Below are 19,316 nucleotides of genomic sequence, written 5' to 3' on the forward strand. Positions count from 1 at the left end.
ACCCATCCCATGTTCCTCCATGTTCTGTTAACTCCTCCCACTTCATGCATCCCATGTTCAAAAATGGAGGCTATCTCTGCCCTCGGGGTGTGTCAGTTAATATTTAATAAGCTTATTACGCAAGCACAGTGGAGAAAAGCCTTTGCCCTTTAGAGGCCCCATCCTTGACCCCAACACCTCCAGGGCTCTTTCTTAAGGAACTAGTTGTTTGCAGAATGTTTGGGGCACTTTCTGATTGGTTGAGGGACTATCCACAAGATCCTGAAAGTCCTCAGAATTCTCTTGTTCTGTTGTGGAAGCCTAACTCCTAATCCTTTCTCACAGGCATGGAGCCTCAAAAGGAATGAAGGAGTGACTATGGCTAGCCCGAGTACTTTCCTTAGGAGGAATCGACCAACCAAAATGGTGTCATCTTCTGTGGTGAGAAGGTGGTGTGGCATAGTGGGGATATAAGTCTGAAGAATCAGGAACGGAGCCTGGAGAGGAATGTATAGCATGGCCCTCTTGGTGAATCACTTGGACTTCCAGCAAGGGGTGGGAGGGGATTTCTTCTGTCCTCTCTGTACTCTAGGACTTTGCTTACATCTTCTCCATGCCTGGAATGTCCCCCATCTCCATCTGAAGGACCCCCTAGTCTTCCCTGACCACACCCATCTTACCTAGCTAAAAAGTGAGGTCTTCTCAAATGTCTCAAGGAACTTGGTCTGGTTTTCCCCTGTGCACTTATTCCACTCTCCCTTATATCACAGCTATACATGTACTTGTTCCTCTCTTCCCATTAGACTATAAGCCCCCTGACAGTAGGGTGGGGACTGGAAACATCTTTGTATCCCTTGCATCAAACACAGGGACCTGAGTAGAGTAGGCACTTAGGACAGAAATGTTCATGGATTAAATTATCTAAAACCCTCACAGCATACCTTGATCCTGACTATGATGTCTTATAACAGCCTATGTTCAATTCCAGAGGATTTAAACACACACACATACATACACACACATACACACACACACATACATATATCTCAGAGATCATCATACTGTGGATCTTGACATTACCCACAAGTGTTTCACTTCCATGTTTATGAACTCTTGAAATTTCTTCATGTGATCATAATTTATTATCATTCCATCTCTCCTCCCACTTCCTAAACCTACTCTGTCCTCACTATGAGCTATACTCTTTCCACCCTTCAGTCCTTTCCCAGGCCATAAGCCCTGCTCAGTAAGGCTCTCCTCCCTTCCTAATCCTGATCCCTTAGTGAATCAGATCAACTCACCCCCATTGTCTACACTCCATCCCCTTGCTCCCTTGTTCTATTGCTGATTACACCTTCCCAAGCCCCATCCCGGGATTATTCTCACCATCCACCTCCTACTCACAGGACTAGAGGAAATCACAGAAACCTTCAGGTTTAGCACTTAGCACAGTGCCTGGCACATATGAGGTGCTTAATTAATGTTCATTAATTGACCGACTGATTGACTGGGCCCACTACAAAATTAGCCTGCCTAATCTCAACTGTATTCTCACTGAGGTAAAGCAATCCCATGATTCACCTTCAATAGATTCTCCATTCCATTCACCACAAAGGCTGTTCCAAACCTTTTCTTCTTTCCTCGTCTCCCATGGCACCCCATTCCCACTCTCTTAACTGATAACTTCCCTGCATACTTCACTGAAAAAAAATTAAGGCCATTCACTCTCTCTTCGACTTCCTCCTATCACATCTCCCTGATATCATCCCCCATCATTTCCTCCTTCACTCCAGTCTCTGACAATGATGTGGCCCTTCTCCTTGCCAAGACCAACCCTTCCTTATGTACCTTGATCTTATCCCCTCCCCATTTTCTCTAGCAGATGCTCCCATTATCATCCCTATTCTCCCTCTAACCTTCAGTCTCTCCTAGTCTATGGGTTGATTTCTCGCTGTCTACAAACACACCTAGGTTTCCTCCATCCCTGAAAAACAAAACCCTCACTAGATCCTACCATGTCTGGCAACAACCATCCTACAAATTTCCTTCCCCTTCTCTGCTAACCTCCTTGAGAAAGCCTTCTATATCCAGTGCCTCCACTTTTTCCCTCTCATCTTCTCTTAAAACCCTCTATAGTCTGACCTCATTATTCAGCTGAAAACTGCCCTCTCCAAAGCTATAAATGATCTCTTCATTGCCCAATTTAATATCTCCTTCTTCATCCTCTGCCTTCTCAAATTGCATATTACACTGTTGACCATCTTCTACTCCTGTATACTCTCTCCTCTGTGGGTTTTCATGACTCTATTCTTTCACAGTTTTTCTCCTACCTGGACTACAGTTCTTTCTAAGTCTCATTTCAGATCTTCATCCATGTCCCAGTCACTAATTGTAGGTGTCTCCAAGGGAGACACCTCATCTCTTTTCTCTCTATACTCTCACTTGATGGTCTTATCAATTTTCATGGATTCAATTATCAACTCTATATAGATGATTTCCAGATCTCTATACATCCTGCACTGCACTGGTCTCTCTCCTGAGAATCAGTCCCACATCACCAACTCCCTGTTGGACATTTCAAAGTGGATGTGCTAGGGACATCTCAAATTCAACAGGCCCAAGAAAGAACTCATCATCTTTCACCCAAACCCATCCCCAAGCTTTTCATACTTCTGTTAAAAGCACCTCCACCCTGCCAGTTATCGTGGTACACAACCTAATGTCATCCTTGACTCTGCTCTCTCTCTCTCTCTCTCTCTCTCTCTCTCTCTCTCTCTCTCTCTCTCCCCCACTCCAATCCAATAAATTGCCAAATCTTAGAATTTCTTTCTTTCTAACATTACACTCACACACATACACACACACACATATATTATATACACATATGTATGTGTCTATATGTATATATATAGAGAGAGGCATATATGTATATTATATATGTATGTGTATCTTCCCCTCTCTCTAATCACATAGCCACACCTACAGTTCAGGTTCTCATCATTGTTCATTTTGACAATAGCTTCCCACTTGGCCTCCTTGCCTCAATTCTCCCCATTCCAATCCATCCTCCATTAAGCTACCAAAATGGTTTTCCTAAAGCTTAGGTCTGACCAATCATCTCATCTTCCAACTCAGCAAAGTGTCAGTGGCTCCCTCTAGGACCAAATATAAACTATTCTGTTTGTCATTCTAATCTGTCTCTTCCCAATCTGGCCTTTTCCTATCTTTCTAATTTTTAACACATTAATCTCTTCCATATACTCTATGGTCCAGCTACACTGGTCTACATGCTATTTATGGCATGTGATGCTCCATTTTCCATCTCTGTGCCTTTACATATTGGCTATTCCTCATGCTTAAAATGCCCTCCCTTCTAACCTCTTTGTCTTAGAATTCCTGACTTCCTTTTAGATTTAGCTCAAGCACCAACTCCCCCAGAAGATCTTTCCTGGCCCCCACCCCCAGCTGCTAGTGCCATCCCCTCTCAGTTTACCTTCTATCCAATTTGTGTTTGCCTTGTCAAACTGATCAAAATATGTTGACTTTCTCATAAGAATGTAAGCTCCCTGAGGGCCCTGGCTGTTTTTACTTTTTATCCAGAGCTTAGCACAGTCCCTGGAGCACCGTGAATGCTTCATAAATTCTTGTTGCTGATTGATTGACTGATTGATTGATTCACAATGGTTTAATGACTGATGCATGGGTTAACTCTGGGTATCTGGGCACTGAAGGATGGTGAAGAGACTGGTCAGCTGCCCAGGAGTTTGTAGAGAGCTCAGACAGCAACCAGTCAGTGCTACACCTGGGAGCTCTTTCCTTGTCTCCTCATTCCCAAGCACCTGGGCTGGCCCAGCAAAACGCTACTGCCATCATTGATTCTCGTGAATCTGGGTGGGGCAACTCCATAAGGGCTGCCAAGGGTGGCCCTGGGGACTACTTGACTTGGAGGCTTTGAGGGACAGCTTCTTCAAAGGTCCCCAAGACCCTCAAACAGGGACATATCCAATGCTTGGAAAGATAAATTAGAACAAAGAATGGAAGTTCCCAAAGAACACTGTGCTCCATCCCAGGGCACACCTGGCAATGTGGTTAGAGTAGCAAGAGTGAATTCGGTGTAAGGAAACTGAGGGTCAAACCCAGTTCTGTCCCTTAGCCATATGACCAAGTACAAATCACTAACCTCCCTTAAATTGTTTGCTAATCTGTAAAATGGGGGGGGAGGAAGGAAGGAAATAAAGTCTATAGCACTACTAGTCTCTTTGTAGACAAGTTACTCCCATCCCATGCCTTAGTCTCCCATATGAAAATGGGAATAATACTATTTGTTTTACCCACTTTACAGAATAATTATAAGGAAAGTAAAAGCTTACCAATAGGAGAGTCACCACTATTATCTAAAGTTTGCATCTCTCCAATGCTTAACATTTATCAAGTAGGAGATTGGTAAATGTTTGTTGAACAGATGAATGGATTCGGTTGTTTGTGAAACTTTATGTGGAGGAGGAAAGGTTCCATCTAGAGTGGAGGCAGGTCTAGAACTCTCCAGTGGCCCAATAGAACTTTGCAGCTGAATGGGGCTGAGCCACATGCCGTGTGCTCGTCGGGAGAAGAGGAAGGGCAAACAGTGTCTGCATACCAGCTCTGGGCACAAAATTGGTCTGACAAAGACCAATGTGGAAATATCAATGTCCCCAAACAAAATTAAAAAAAAAACGATTAAATTTCCAAAATCACCATGGTGACACAGTGAAACAAACCCTTGATTTGAAGTCAGAGGACCTCCTGTTTGAATCCTAGATGACTTCTCAAAGGAATGACTTGAGGGCAGGTCTCCTGGGATGCATCAACCCCTCCTAACCAGCACACCTCTTTTTGGGTCCCTTGACTCTATGACACTGCCTGGAACACGAGGAGACATGATTTTCAAACTGGTGTCCAAAAGGGGAAATTCTAAAGAATCTTCTTATCTACCTATCCTAGTTTTGAGGAAAGGGACAGCCCACTGTTGCAGGTCCCCAGGGGAGAGTGATATATTTAGAAGGTCAAATGAAGGCTATATATTAATATTTAGGGAAATGTGAATATTTTGGAAGTTCTCCTTCTCTCCCCCTGGGCCTCAGTTTCCTTCTCTGTAAAATGAAGGGAATTGACTAGATGTCCTCTGAGATCCCTTTCAGCACTAGATCTAGGATCCTATGTGTGACCTTGGGCAAGTCACTTCCTTTGCCTAGACCTCAGTTTCCTCCCATGTAAAATGGGGGGGGGGTAGAATATATGATCTCTAGAATCTTTTCCAGCTCTGAATCCCATGACTTTGTCTCTGAGTTGTGCAAACCTTCAGTGAGACATCAATTCCATCTAATGTTCATCAAACAGTAACCTCCTTGAGCAAGTGTTTATTTAATGGGAAAGAACTGAGTAGTTCATCATTTTTTCTGTTTATTTGCTTCAATCTTTGGCACTCAGGCCTGTCTTCAGGGTGGTAGTGATAAATAAATAAAATATATCATCTGACCTTTTTAATTTATAAGATGATACAACAACCCCAATTGCCTCGGAGTATCTGAGGAGGATGCATAAACACGAGAAAGACAGGAGGGCCCCAGATTGCCATCTAGGCAAAGAAAAAGGCCTTCCTTCTACCAGGCCCAGAAGCACCTAAGTATGGAAACTGCCTCCAGACAGTTCACCCCCCCATGGAGAAGGCCCAGTAGGCTTAAGTCAAAGTTTCCGACCTTCCCAGCATGCTCCATGGCCATACCGCATAGGTAATCAGAAATTACCTGCAAAGCAGACCCAGCCCCCTGACAGCAAAGTGTGTGAACCTCATGATGTTCTCTTAAAGTTGAACCAATGATGGGTTGACAACCCTAGAATCATAGTATCATAGTATTTAGAGCTGGAAGAAACCCCGGAGATCATCTAATCGACTCATTTTACAGATGAGCAAACTGAGGCTCAGGGAATGGATTTGACTAAGGTCACAGAGCTAGTTAAATGGTAGAGCTGAAATTTGAATTCATATCCCACTTGTAGGCCCCATAACACTATTAGTAATCACTTATATTTTCTGCCAAGTTCACAAAATGTTTCCTCCCTCCTTCCCTTTCTGAGAACACCATAAAGTAGCTGGTGCCTCATATCCAGTCAGCCACTACAAACTGCTAATTTACTATTCAAAATGTCTCTCCCACTCATTTCATCTTCTCCATTTCCACCCACCCCTCCAAGCCTTCATCACTTGGATTGTTCCAGCAGACTTCTAATTATTCTCTCCTAATTCTCTCTACTGCCAAATTTTTCTCTCTTCTACGCTTTGCAAAATCTACCAGGTGAATCTCCCTTCTTAAAACTCTGCTTTAATTTTTTTTATTATTGTTACTGTTACTCATTTCTTTCATGTTTGCAAAGCACTTTCATCACCAAACATGAAATAGGTAACAAGGGTGTAATTATCCCCAGTGATCAGATGAGGGAATGGAAACTCAAAATAGTGAAATGACTTGCCCAAGGTCACAAAGCTCAGTTGCCACAGAGTCAAGATTTGAACCCAGGCCTTTTGACTCAAGGTCCCTTTCTGCTAATTTCATATCAAGCTCTAGCTTACCATGATTAACAATCACATATTATTTCAAGTCCAAACTTCTTAGTCTGGTATTCAGGGACTTGTGTAGTCTGGCCACACTCTTAACTATTCATTCACATCTCCCACTATTTCCCAATATCTTTCTATTGCACTTATAATAAATGCCATACCACAAGGAGAAGGACTTCGGACCTGGGTTCAAGTACCAACTCTGATACCATTGTCGAGTATGCTACCTGATCACTCTGGGCCTCAACATCTGTTTCTGTAACATAAGGGCATTGAACTAATTATTATTATTAATTATTAAAGCCCTTTTCCAGGTCTGTTTAACAGCAAACAAATCAGTAAATAGATGAATTAATTAGTTGATTACTGGACAGATGATCTATAAAATAGCTTTGGATTCCTGTCTTCAAGTCCATTTTATTTGGACAGAATGGGGTATGCCTGGGAGTACTATGAGACCTGGGCAAGACAAATTGGCCAGGGGGCAGCTAGGTGGCACAGTGGATACAGCACCGGCTCTGAAGTCAGGAGGACCTGAGTTCAAATCTGACCTCAGACCAAACACTTAACACTTACTAGCTGTGTGACTCTGGGCAAGTCACTTAACCCCAATTGCCTAAAAATAAAAAAAGAAGAATTAGCCAGAGACTCTGCCACATCTCCCTTTGTCTTGTCGGGAAAATAACAGCAGTAATAAACCTAAGTGCATATATACATGCAGAATACATAAAAGTAAGAGGATCACTGTTGTGTTATTACACATTTGTAGTTGGCCTCCTGAGAATAAAATCCCCTGGAGGGCAGAGTTTGTATCCCCACCATTCAATTGATGCCTGGCACCTAGTAAGCCTTTAATAAATACTTGTTAATTGATTGATTAATCTTAGAATTCCAGAATCTTAGAGCTGGGAGGGACTTCAGAAGGCAGATAGTTCAACTGTACCTATGCAGAAAGCCTGTCTACAACCTCCCCCACAAACATTCATCCCTAGGAACTAAAGGTTGAAGACTTTCAGGGAAAGGGAACACATTGGCTCTGGACGCAGTCCATTCCACCTTGAGACAACTCAATGTAAGAAAACGTTTCCTTATGTTGAACCTAAATCTGATTCTCTATTCCTTCTTCCCATTGCTCCTAGTTCTGCTCTCTGAAGTCAAGTTCATCGATCATTGCTGGAGAGCTGGAAGAGACGTCAGAGGCCTCCCATGGCTACCGTTCCCTGCACCTCTCAGCTGAGAACCTTGTCTCATATTTCACTAAAAAAATCAACCCTTTTTTGACAGTTTCCTCTTCCACTCTGTTCTTCACCTCACATCACTCATATACGGTCTCCTTCATCCCTGTATCATGAGAAGACATAGTTCCTCTCCTTGCCAGGCAAATCTCTGTACATGCACAAGTGGTCCCATTCAATTCAACAACCGTCTATTAAGCACCTGTCATCTATTATCTAGCTCCTTGAGAAGTCTCTCTACAATCAATGCCTCTATCTCCTTTCCTCCCAGTCTCTTCTTCACTTTCTGCAGACTGGTTTCTTCCTTCATTCTTCAATCATAACTATTTTTTTCTCAGTAATTCTCAAGGATCTCTTTTTAAAAATTTATTTATTTTTAGTTTTCAACATTCACTTCCATAAGATTTTGAGTTTTAAATTTTCTCCCTTTCCCATTTCTTCCCCCACCCCACCCCAGACTGGCGTACAATCCGATATAGGCTCTACACATACATTCATGTTAAGCATATTTTCCCATTAGTCATGATGTAAAGAACAACTAGAACTAATGGGAGGAACCACGAGAATGAAGCAATAAAACAAAATAACAAAGGAAAAGGAGAGCAAATAGTATGCTTCCATCTGCATTCAGACTCCATAATTCTTTCTCTGGATGTGGATAGCAGTTTCCATTGTGAGTGTTTTGGAGATGTCTTAGATCCTTGTATTGCTGAGAAGGGTTAAGTCTCTCAATATTAGTCATCACACAACGTGGCTGTTACTATGTACAACATTCTCCTGGTTCTGCTCATTTCGCTCAGCATCACTCTGTACAAGTCTTTCCAAGTTTTTCTGAAGTCTGCCTGTTCATCATTTCTTATTGCACAACAATATTCCACTACATTCATGTACCACAATTTGTTCAGCCATTCCCCAATGGATGGGCAATTCCCTCAATTTCCAATTCTTTGCGACCACAGAAGAGCTGCTAAAAACATTTTTGTACACGTATGTTGATTGTCAAGTCTAATGGCCTTTTCTCAGTCCCCCTCCTTTCTGACCTCTCTGCAGTCTCTGGCACTGTCCGTTTTCTTCTTGAGCCTCTCTTCTCTCTAGGTTTTTGTGACATTGTTCTTTCCTGGTTCTCCCCTAACCTGTCTGACCGTTCCTGCTCAGTCTCCCTTGCTGGATCTTCATCCAGGTCATGCCTGTTCACTGTGGGTGTCCCCTAGAGGAGGGACCTATGTTTCGTTCCAGACTATTATTCCATTTGTAATCTTATCATCTCCCATAGATTCATTTCTATGCAGATCATTGTGGGATCTGTTTGTCCAACCCTAACCCTCTCTCTCGACACCTGCGCATTGGACATCTCAGACTGGATATGTCATCTTAAATCTGGCATGTCCAAAATGGAGTCCATTGTCTTTCTTCTCAAACTTTCCCCTCTTCCTAACTTTCCTTTTACTATAGAGAGTGTGACCATTTTCCCAGTCCCCCAGGCTCACAGTGTAGGTAAAATCCTCAATTCCTCACTCTCTCATCCCCTATCTCAAATCTGTCACCAAGTTCTATCATTTTTCCCTTCACAACATCTCTCCTCTGACACTGCCACTACTTGGTTCTGGCCCTTATCCCCTTACCCTTGAACTATTCCAATATCCTGCTGGTGGGTCTCCTTGCCTCAACTCGGCTGTGAAATTGATCATCCTAACAGAACAGATCTGATCACGTCACTCATATTCCCTCTACCCACCCACACACACCATTAAATCAACTCTAGTGGCTTGCTAATACATATAGGATGAAACATCACATCCTCTGTTTATCTTTTAAAGCCTTCCATGATCTGTGCCCCCTTCCTACCTTTCTAGTCTTCTTGCATCTCTCTCCCCGACCCCAACCACCACATACACTGATCCAGTGACATTGACCTTGCTTCTGTCTCTCATACAAGACACTCCATCTCCCTGACTAAGCATTTCACTGTCTTGTCTGCCATGCCTGGAATTCTCTCCCTCCTCAACTTTGTCACCTGACCTCCCTGGCTTCCTTTGAGTCTCAACCACAGTCCTCTCTGTATGAAGCCTTTCTTAGTTGTGCTTCATAGTGCCTTCCCTCTGTGATTATCTCCAGCTTACCCTGTATAAAACCTCTTTGTACATACTCGTTTATCTCTTATCTCTCCCATTAGACCACAAGCTCCTTGAGTGCTGAGGCTGTTTTTTTGTTTTTCTTTGTATCCCCAGGGTTTAACACAGTGTCTGGTATGTAGTAGGTACTTAAGAAATGCTTCTTGGGGCAGCTAGGTGGCGCAGTGGTTAGAGCACTGGCCCTGGAGTCAGGAGGATCTGAGTTCAAATCTGGCCTCAGACCAAACACTTGACATGTACTAGCTGTGTGACCCTGGGCAAGTCACTTAACCCCAATTGCCTAAAACAAAACAAAAAAATAAAAAAAAAATGGCAATGCTTCTTGATTTGCTTATTGACCTGACCTGTTGAGGAAACTGAGGTTCAGGGAGAGAATTGACTCACCTAAGGTCACACATAGGATCCTAGATCTAGACTGGGAAGGGACCTCAGAGGCCTTCTAGTCTGACATTCTTATTTTACAGAGGAGGAAACTGAGGCCCAGAGATGTTAAGTGACAAGTGCTATAGGATGGTATAGTACTTAATACTCATCTCATCTGAGCCTCCCAACAACCCCATGAATTAGGCAGTGTAAGGCTAACAGTCCCCATTTTACAGGTGTCAAAACTGAGACTCAGAGAAGGAGTATGTGGACATTTCACCTGGAATGTGGCATTGTGGTCATTCACAGAATTGTAGAATTTGTGAGTTGGAAGGGACTTTGTCAGCCATCTAGGGACTTTGCCCCTACCATAAAGAAACTACGTTCCCTGAGATTTAGCCTGCTTTGATGAATTGTTTCTACCCTAACCCAGTTTACATGGCTTCAGTGAAGAAAATGGGCCCACCAATACAGACTCAGTTCCTAGGCTTCATTCAATCCCATTCAACAAGCACTTTTTGTCTGCCTATAGTATGTCAGGCATTGTTCTGGGCACTGGAGATCATGAGATCTTAAATTTAGAGCTCCAAGGCTAGGAAATTTAATCTCTTCTCGCAGAGAAGGAAACTGAGGCACAAAGAAGCTAAGGAACTGACTCAGGGTCACATAACTAGTAAGTTAAGATCAAGGATTTGAGCCCAGATTTTCTTGACTCCATGTCCAGTATCCTCTCCACAAAACCACATTGCTTCTCAGTGAAACAATGAAGAGAGCTTACCCAAATGCTGCCTATAGTCTACTAGGGAAACAGCATCTAAACAGTGCTTGTTGACTTGTTGACATGTGTCAAATGATCAATCAATCAATCAACAAGAATGTGTTAAGCACTTATTTTTTAGAGATAGAGTAGAATTTATTTTTCTTAATTTAGTATTTCATTTTCCCCGCTTACATGTAAAAACAATTTTAACATTCATTTTTAAAACTGGGGATACAGAGGGGAGGAAGTTAACATTTATATCACACCTACTATATGCCAGGCCCTGTGCTAAGCACTTTATAAATATTACCTCGTTTGATCTTCACAACAACCCTGCCAGGTAGGTGTTATTATTATCCCCATTTTACAGTTGAGGAAACTGAGGCAGACAGAGAGGTTAAGGGACTTGCTCAGGATCACACAGCTGGTAGATGTCTGAGGCCAGATCTGAACTCAGATTTTCCTCATTCCAGGCCCAGCCCTGCACCACCTAGCTGCCTCAACAATCCCTGTTCTCAAGAAGCTTACATTCTAATCAAGAAGACATTGAGTAAATAACTAGGCATATATAAGGTAGAGAGAGACTAGATGGAAGGTAGTTTCAGAAAGGAAGCCATTAGCTGTTGGGCAGACTGGGAAAAGCCTCCTGAAGTATGTAGGATTTGAATAAATACCAAATATATAAAAAAACAAAAACAAATTAATGGCGGGGGAGAGAACACTACCATTTGGGGTGGGTTGGGGGATCAAAAAAGGCCTTTTGCCAGGAGATGTCCTGGAGCTAATTTTTAGAATAGCTCTAGAGGTCATGAGGGTTGGAGATGAGGCACACAGAGGAGGAAGATGAAGTGTCCTGAATGGGGAATGGTATGTAAGCCACTTTGGCTGGGACACACAGTACATGAGAGGGAGCAACGTATTACGTGACTGTAATACAGGATAATACATGGTAAGGCCATCTGAGAAGAGCAAGTGTGAATTCCAAGGCAGGTCATCTCCTCTTGGTGGATATGCAAGGAAGCTTGACTAAGGAAGTAGTACTTGAGCTGATCTTTAAAGGATGAGTAGGAATTTGAATTTGATTCAAGAGATAATGGTAGCAAAGGACACGAGACAGAGAATAGTCCTAGTTCTCTTAATTCTAGAAGTCCCCAACAACAATGTGGCCATCACTTCCCTTGTACTCTTTTGAGAAAGGCCCATTTGCCTGTGGTTGCAAGTTTTTTTTGGATAATTTTGTATTTTCCTTCCTGGTTAGCATCCAACCCAGTGGACATTTTCCCCAAGGAAGGGTACCTGCCTGAGGCCTGAGTCTATTTGGAATTTGGGAACAACATGAGTGACTTTTCTGACGGGCTCCCAATGTTCATCTTTCCTAGCTCTTGGTTCATTCATAATTCCCTAACAAGATAGGTCTGATGAGGCACCCAACTCCAGTAGAATATGAGATATGGAAGGGCCCTAAAACAGAGAATGTCAGATCTAGAAGGACATTCAGAACACGAAATATCAAAGCCAAAAGGGACCGGTTTTGATGTGTATGACCCGAGTGACCTTGGACAAAGCCACTAAACTTCTCTCAGCCTCAGTTTTCTTATCTGGAATAAAAAAAGGCTGGATTAGATGACCTCTAAGATCCTATGTTCTAAATCCATAATCCTACTATGCTACTATGATCCTCCCAGCTCTGACATTCCCTGTTCTGGGTTCCTTTCTACCTCTGCCATTATGCTATGTTCATAGCATGGTTAACAGGGGTGGGGAACCTATGGCTTTGAGGCCACATGTGACTTTCTGGGTCCCTGAGTGCTGCCCTTTGACCAAGTCCATGTTTTACAGAACAAATCCTTCTAATAAGGAGATTTATTCTGTGAACCCAGAACAGAGAATGTCAGAGCTGGGAGAGTATTTAGAACACAGAATGTCATAGCTGGGAGGGAACTTAGAACACAGAAGGTCAGGACAGGAAAGGAATTCAGAACAAAAAGTGTCAGAGTGAGACAGGGCCTTAGAACCCAGAATATGAGAAGGAACTTAGAGGAAGGAGGGGCTGTAATAACTAGAACTTCATCCATACTCTTCGGGCTCCTTTAGTGAGCCAACCTCAGTAAAAGGCAAATGGTTTCCAGAATTTCAGGAAAATCAAGCTATTTCTCTCCTCGTTCTGTGTTCTGGGCACAAGCAACCTAAACTCTGAACTCCAGAATTTCTACCTTTCTGTGAGCAAAATCAATGGCCAGGGCCTGCCCTGGAACAAAATCAAGATCAAATGAAATGGCTATTTTTAGCGATTCCACTAACTCCCAGACTCAGGACCTCCTAGTGACCCCATGTTCTTTCTCCCTCCGCCCTTCTTGTCTCAGACTAAACTCAGCTATCAGTTCTCTCCTTTGAAACATGAACAGGTGTCCTCTCCTCTGTCATGGATCTTGGGGGTCATACATAGGAGAGGCCAATGTATCCAACCTCCTCATTTTATAGATGACAAAACTGAGGCCAAAGAGGTTAAGGGACTTGCCCAGGGTCACACAGTTAGTGAGTGCTGAAGTGGGATTTGAACACTTAGTACTCTATACAGCTTCTGGATAGCAGCTAGGTGCTGCTGTAGTGGATAGAGCACCAGGCCTGGAGTCAAGACTCATTTTCCTGAGTTCAAATCTGGCCTCAGCCACCTACCAGCTGTGTGACCCATAGCAAGTCACTTCACCCAGTTTGCCTCAGTTTCCCCCTCCATAAAATGAGCTGGAGAAGGAGATGGCAAACCACTCCAGTATCTCTGCCAAAAAAAAAAAAAAACCAAAACAAAAACCCTAATGGGATCATGAAGAGCTGACCACAACTGAGATGGCTGAACAACAGCATCTGAAACAAAGAAATTTCAGTTTGAAAAAAAAAAAACAGAAGAAATCCAGTATGATCCATCCCTGACCAATGGTCATCTAGCTGTTGTCTGAAGTTCTTTAGTGAGGGAGAAAGGAGCACCTCCCAGGCAGTCCAGTCCTCTTTTTTTTTTAAGCTAGGCAATTGGGGTTAAGTGACTTGCCCAGGGTCACACAGCTAGTGAGTATCATGTGTCTGAGGCTGGATTTGAAATCAGGTCCTCCTGATTCCAGGGTCGGTGCTCTATCCACTGGGCCACCTAGCTGTCCCAGTCCAGTCCTCTTTAGAAAGGGTGAATTGCCCAAACGCTTTCTTTACATCAAGCCCGAATTTGCCTCACTATAACATCAATCTTTTGCTCCTGGTTCTGCCCTCTGAGGCCAAGTAGAACAAAGCTAATTAGAAATTTATTAATTAATTAGTGAACATGCTCCACTTAAGTCTTCTCTTCTTCAAATTAAGCATCCTCTGTTCCTTCAAACAATCCTCAAAGGGCAAGTCTCTTCATGAGCCTGATTAACTTCTAGACACTGTTTAGCTTGCCAATGTCCTTCCTAAATTGTGGTGACCAAAATGGACCATAATATCCCAGCTGGGCTTCAAACAGAGCAACGCACGGTGGGACCATTGCCTACTTATTTCTGAAGACTTTGCCTCTTGATGCAACCTAAGATTGCATTAGATTTCTTATCTGTCATATCACACTCTCAACTCATATTCAGCTTGCAGTCCTCTAATACCTCTGTATCTTTTTCTACCCAAACTGGTCTCTCAACATTCTTCCCCCTTCCTGTGCGTGTAGATTTTTTTTTGTACCCAAATGTAAGAATTTCCATTTATACTCATTGGATTTCATATTTTTTTTAATTTGGCCCAATTGTCTAAACTGTTGAGATCTTTTTGAATCCAGAGTCTGTGATCCACTGTGTTATGTATCCCTCTTGGCTGAAAATTTGATAAGGATGTCATAAACCTTTATTCAAGTCACTGATTAAAAAATAAATTAAGTACACAAGATTAAGCACAGATCCCTGGGGTACTCCATTAGAGACCTCCTTCTAAGTCAACATTGAATCACCAATGGTTGCTTTTTGGGTCCAGTCATTCGACCAATTTCAAATCCGCATAATCATATTAGTTCATATCTCTCCATCCTTTACACACACACACACACACACACACAAATACATGCACACACACGTGAACAAACACATACACACATACATCCTTTCACACAAATAACATGAGAGCTTTGATCAAATGCTTTGCTAAAATCTAGGTCAGCTTTATCTGTCCAGAAGCAGGATACACTACTGTGTGACCTTGGACATCCTACTTCCTCTCTGTAGATCTCTCTTTCCCCATCTGTAAAATACCCCAAGAAGTCTCTCCAAAGATGCCATTGGTGCTCCCTTGTTGTGGAGGAATGGTGGTATTGGTGAGGGAAAAGTTGATAAGGTACCATCATATGTGATAGAAATATTTTCCTTATCACCATGGAGCACAGGGGCATCAAAGGATAGGGTACCAGCTCACCATCAAGTTGGAGAGAGGAAACCTGATACAATGTGTCTGAGTTTAGTTCTTGGCTCCACACTTTGCTACATGTAACCTTAGGCAAATCACTACCCCTCTCTTGGCCTCAGTTTCCTCATTCGTAAAATCCTTGCACTCTGCCTCAGAGGCTTGTTTACCTTAAGCTGCTATTTCAATCAATCAATCTATCTATCAACAAGCATGTATTGAACATTTACTACAGACAAGGAAAGGTGCTTAAGTCTAGGAACAGATTTTGTAATAATCTTCATTATTCTCATTGAAGATAGTGATATTGTTTTCCAAGCATCAAGGAAATAATAATAGCTTGCATTTACATAAAGCCTTAAATTTTACAAAGCATTTTCAGTATATTGTGATCATCCCAACAACCCTGCAATAAAGGTGCTATTGTATATGTTCCTATTCAATGGATGAAGAAATTGAGGCTGGTGAGTTTTTGTGATTTACCTAGGGTCACACAGCTAGTGAGTGTCAGAGACAGGATTAGAACTCAAGACCTACTGATTCCAAGCCCAGCACTCTACCCATTATATAGCACTGCAAAACTTCACAGGATGCTCAGAGAGGGAGGACACTCTAGGGCAGGGCAGAGGACAACACCTGGGCTCCCTACCTTTGAAGTCATGGCTGCATTGGAGTTGCTAAGGCCTCCCTTTTCTCTCCTGTAAGTTGAAACATGCACGGAGCCCTGGGATCCACCAAAAACACAGGTTCAAATCCAGACAGGTCTGGGGCTGGCCTCAGTATCTCTCACTATCCCCCAGAAGGGCTCCACTCCACTGGACCCTTCTCTGGCTGACAAACTCTGGACTCGTTGACAGGGGATAGTGACCCTCATATCATGAAGATCGTTGCAAAGACTGTGACAGAAAATGTGACGGGGGAGGTAGAGAGCAAGGAAGAGAAAAAGAGAAGAAAAAGGAATTGCTTGCCTCTACTGCTGCTATGCTTATTAGTACTGGGTTGCCACCTTTAAAAGCATCACATTCAGCAGACTCAACACTCTCAACACATTCTGCTCATTTAATACACACAGGACAAGCAAGACACACATCGTTTCCATAGTGTATTAATCCATTCACTAATCTACCCCATACCCCTCATTACCATGACATTCTAAAGAAGTGGTTTCAACCCCATATTTGGGAATATAAGGATAGGTTTACAGATATTCTCATTAGGCATCAGTTCTTTGTACTATTTGCTGAGACCAGTTCTGGTAAAACAACAGATCCCCCAGTGGTGCATTGAGTCCATTCACTCCTTACCCAGAGCAAGGGGTGGTCTGCACACAGGCCAGGAGAATTGCTGCATTGAGTGTGGTTCAGATGTGGATGGAATTTCGGGCCAGCAGGTTGGGTACTCCATTAGATGTGAAGACTGCAGTAGTGCAAAAACTATCCTCAAATATCTGACAAATGGAATGTTACTTTGAGAAGCTATGAATGATCCTCTTCTAGAGTGCTATGGCATTATAATCCTTGATGAAGCTTAGGAAAGGACTTTGGCCAGAGATATTCTCATGAGAGCTCTGAAGGAGGTTGTGAGATAAAAATCAGATTTAAAAGTTATTGTTATGATGCTACTTTAGATGCAGGGAAGTTTCAGATTTACTCTGATAATTGTCCCCTTTTAACTATCCCTGGCTCATATTGACTCATATTGGTCCATATGCACCACGTTGAGATTTTTTTAATACTTTGGAACCAGAGAGAGATTACCTCAAAGCAGCGATTCAAACCATGATACACATTCACCTGTGTGAAGAAAAGGAAGGAGATCTTCTTTTTTTTACTGTACAAGAGGAAATTGATGAAGAGAATAAAATGTGAAGTTGCTGATTTAGGTCCAGAAGCTGGTAATATTAAAATCATTTCTCTGTATTTCACACTTCCACCTCAACAACAACAGAATTTTTGAACATCTCCCTCCAGAAAACCAAAATGTGGCAATAAGAAGACAGGTAGTTCTGCCTACCAATATTGCAGAGACATCCCTAACAATAGATGGTGTTGTATTTGTCATTGACCCTGGATTTGCAAAACAAAGGGTGTATAATCCTCAAATCAGAGCACAGTCTTAGTGACAGCAATCAGCAAAGCTTCTGAAAGAACTGGTTGAGCTAGTCATATCAGATCTGGAAAATGTTTCAGGCTTTATACAAAGAAAGCCTATAAAACGGAAATGCAGGACAATACCTAGCCTGAAAATTGGAGGTCTAATTTGGGTTCAGTGGTGTTACAGTTGAAAAAACTTGGTATAGAATACTTCAATTTTGTGGATCCACCAGCTCCTGATGATAGCCCTAGAGCTTTTGAATTATCTAGCTGCTTTAAATGATGATGGAGGCTTGACTGAATTGGGATACATGATGGCAGAATTTCCATTGGATCCAAAGCTTGATAAAATGACCGTTGCAAGTTGTGACGATAGCTATTCTAATGAGGTCATGTCTATTACTGCTACGTCGACAGTATTTTGTTCACCCCACAGAGGCCAAGAAGGCAGCAGCTGGAGCCAAGATGAGGTTTGCCCACATGGATGGAGATCACCCGACACTGCCGAACATTTACCACGCTTTTAAACAAAATCATGAGTTGGTTCAGTGGTGTTATGACAACTTCATTAACTACAGGTCCCTGATGTCTGCAGACAATGTACACAAGCAGCTGTCATGAATCATGGGCAGATTTAATTTGCCTTGTAGAAGTACAGACTTCACAAACAGAGACTACTATATTAACATAAGAAAAGCTTGGGTAACTGGGTATTTTATGCGGGTGGTGCATTTGGAATGAACAGGACATTACTTGACTATAAAGGACAACCAAGCAGTGCAGTTGTATCCTTCAACTGTTCTGGACCACAAGCCAGAATGTTTGTTTTACAATGAATTTATCTTTATAACAAAGAATTATATTCAGACATGTACAGATATCTAACCAGAATGGTTGGCAAAAATTACCCCTCAATATTATGGTATGAGAGATCTTCCACAGTGTGAAGCAAAGAGACAGTTGGATTGCATTATTGCCAAACATTTAGTTTAAGGACTATTCACACTACTGAATAGAGTGTTTTGAACTGAAGTTATTCAGAGGACAGCTCTAAAAGATGAATGAACTAAAAGTTCAAGTTGTGCTCTTCACGTTGGTTCAATAATGGCCTTTATTTGAAAGCACTTTAATTTTTCTTTACAATAAATATTCCATTTTGATTTCATAAATTAAATATTTATGCCTCCCTTTTGTGGTGACACTGTAGCTCATACTGGAAAAGTCGATCAATGTTTTGCAGTTTGTTAAAAATAGTTCTAGAGAGGCAGAGCCAAGATGGCAGAGTAAAGGCAGGGACTTGCCTGAGCTCTCCCCCAAACCTTTCCAAATGTCTTTAAATAATGACTCTACAAAAATTCTAGAGTAACAGAACCCCCCAAAAAGGTGGAGTGAATCAATTTTCCAGACCGAGACAACTAAGAAGGTTGGCAGGAAAGGTCTGTCACACTAGGATGAGAGAGGAGTGCAGTCTAGTGCAGGCTGTGCCAGCACAGACTAGGCCCCAACAAACCAGGAGCATGCCTTGGGAGCCACTGAATCAGCAGCAGCTGCTTCTGGAGCTCTCAGCCCATGGATAGTAAGGGGGCCAAACAACTGGTCAGAAGGAGATTACAGTGGTCTCTTTGCTGGCACCAATGGCAAGACTCTGTTGCTTTGCCCATACTTGGATCTGGGTCACAGACCCAGGTCTCAGCCCCAGGGCAAGGAGGAGCACTAACACACCATAGCTTGTGACTGCAGTGGAGCGGGGACCCT

The 19,316-nt window shown here is 42.5% G+C and overlaps 1 pseudogene; it reads left to right on the top strand.

Moving 5' to 3' along the window:
• The first annotated feature begins 4,565 nt into the window (after positions 1-4,565).
• LOC114028446 lies at positions 4,566-18,554 on the top strand (annotated as a pseudogene).
• The last annotated feature ends 762 nt before the right edge of the window (positions 18,555-19,316 follow it).

This window comes from Vombatus ursinus, unplaced genomic scaffold (genome assembly GCF_900497805.2).
Source record: "Vombatus ursinus unplaced genomic scaffold, bare-nosed wombat genome assembly UNPS02014882.1, whole genome shotgun sequence".
Lineage (NCBI taxonomy): Eukaryota > Metazoa > Chordata > Mammalia > Diprotodontia > Vombatidae > Vombatus > Vombatus ursinus.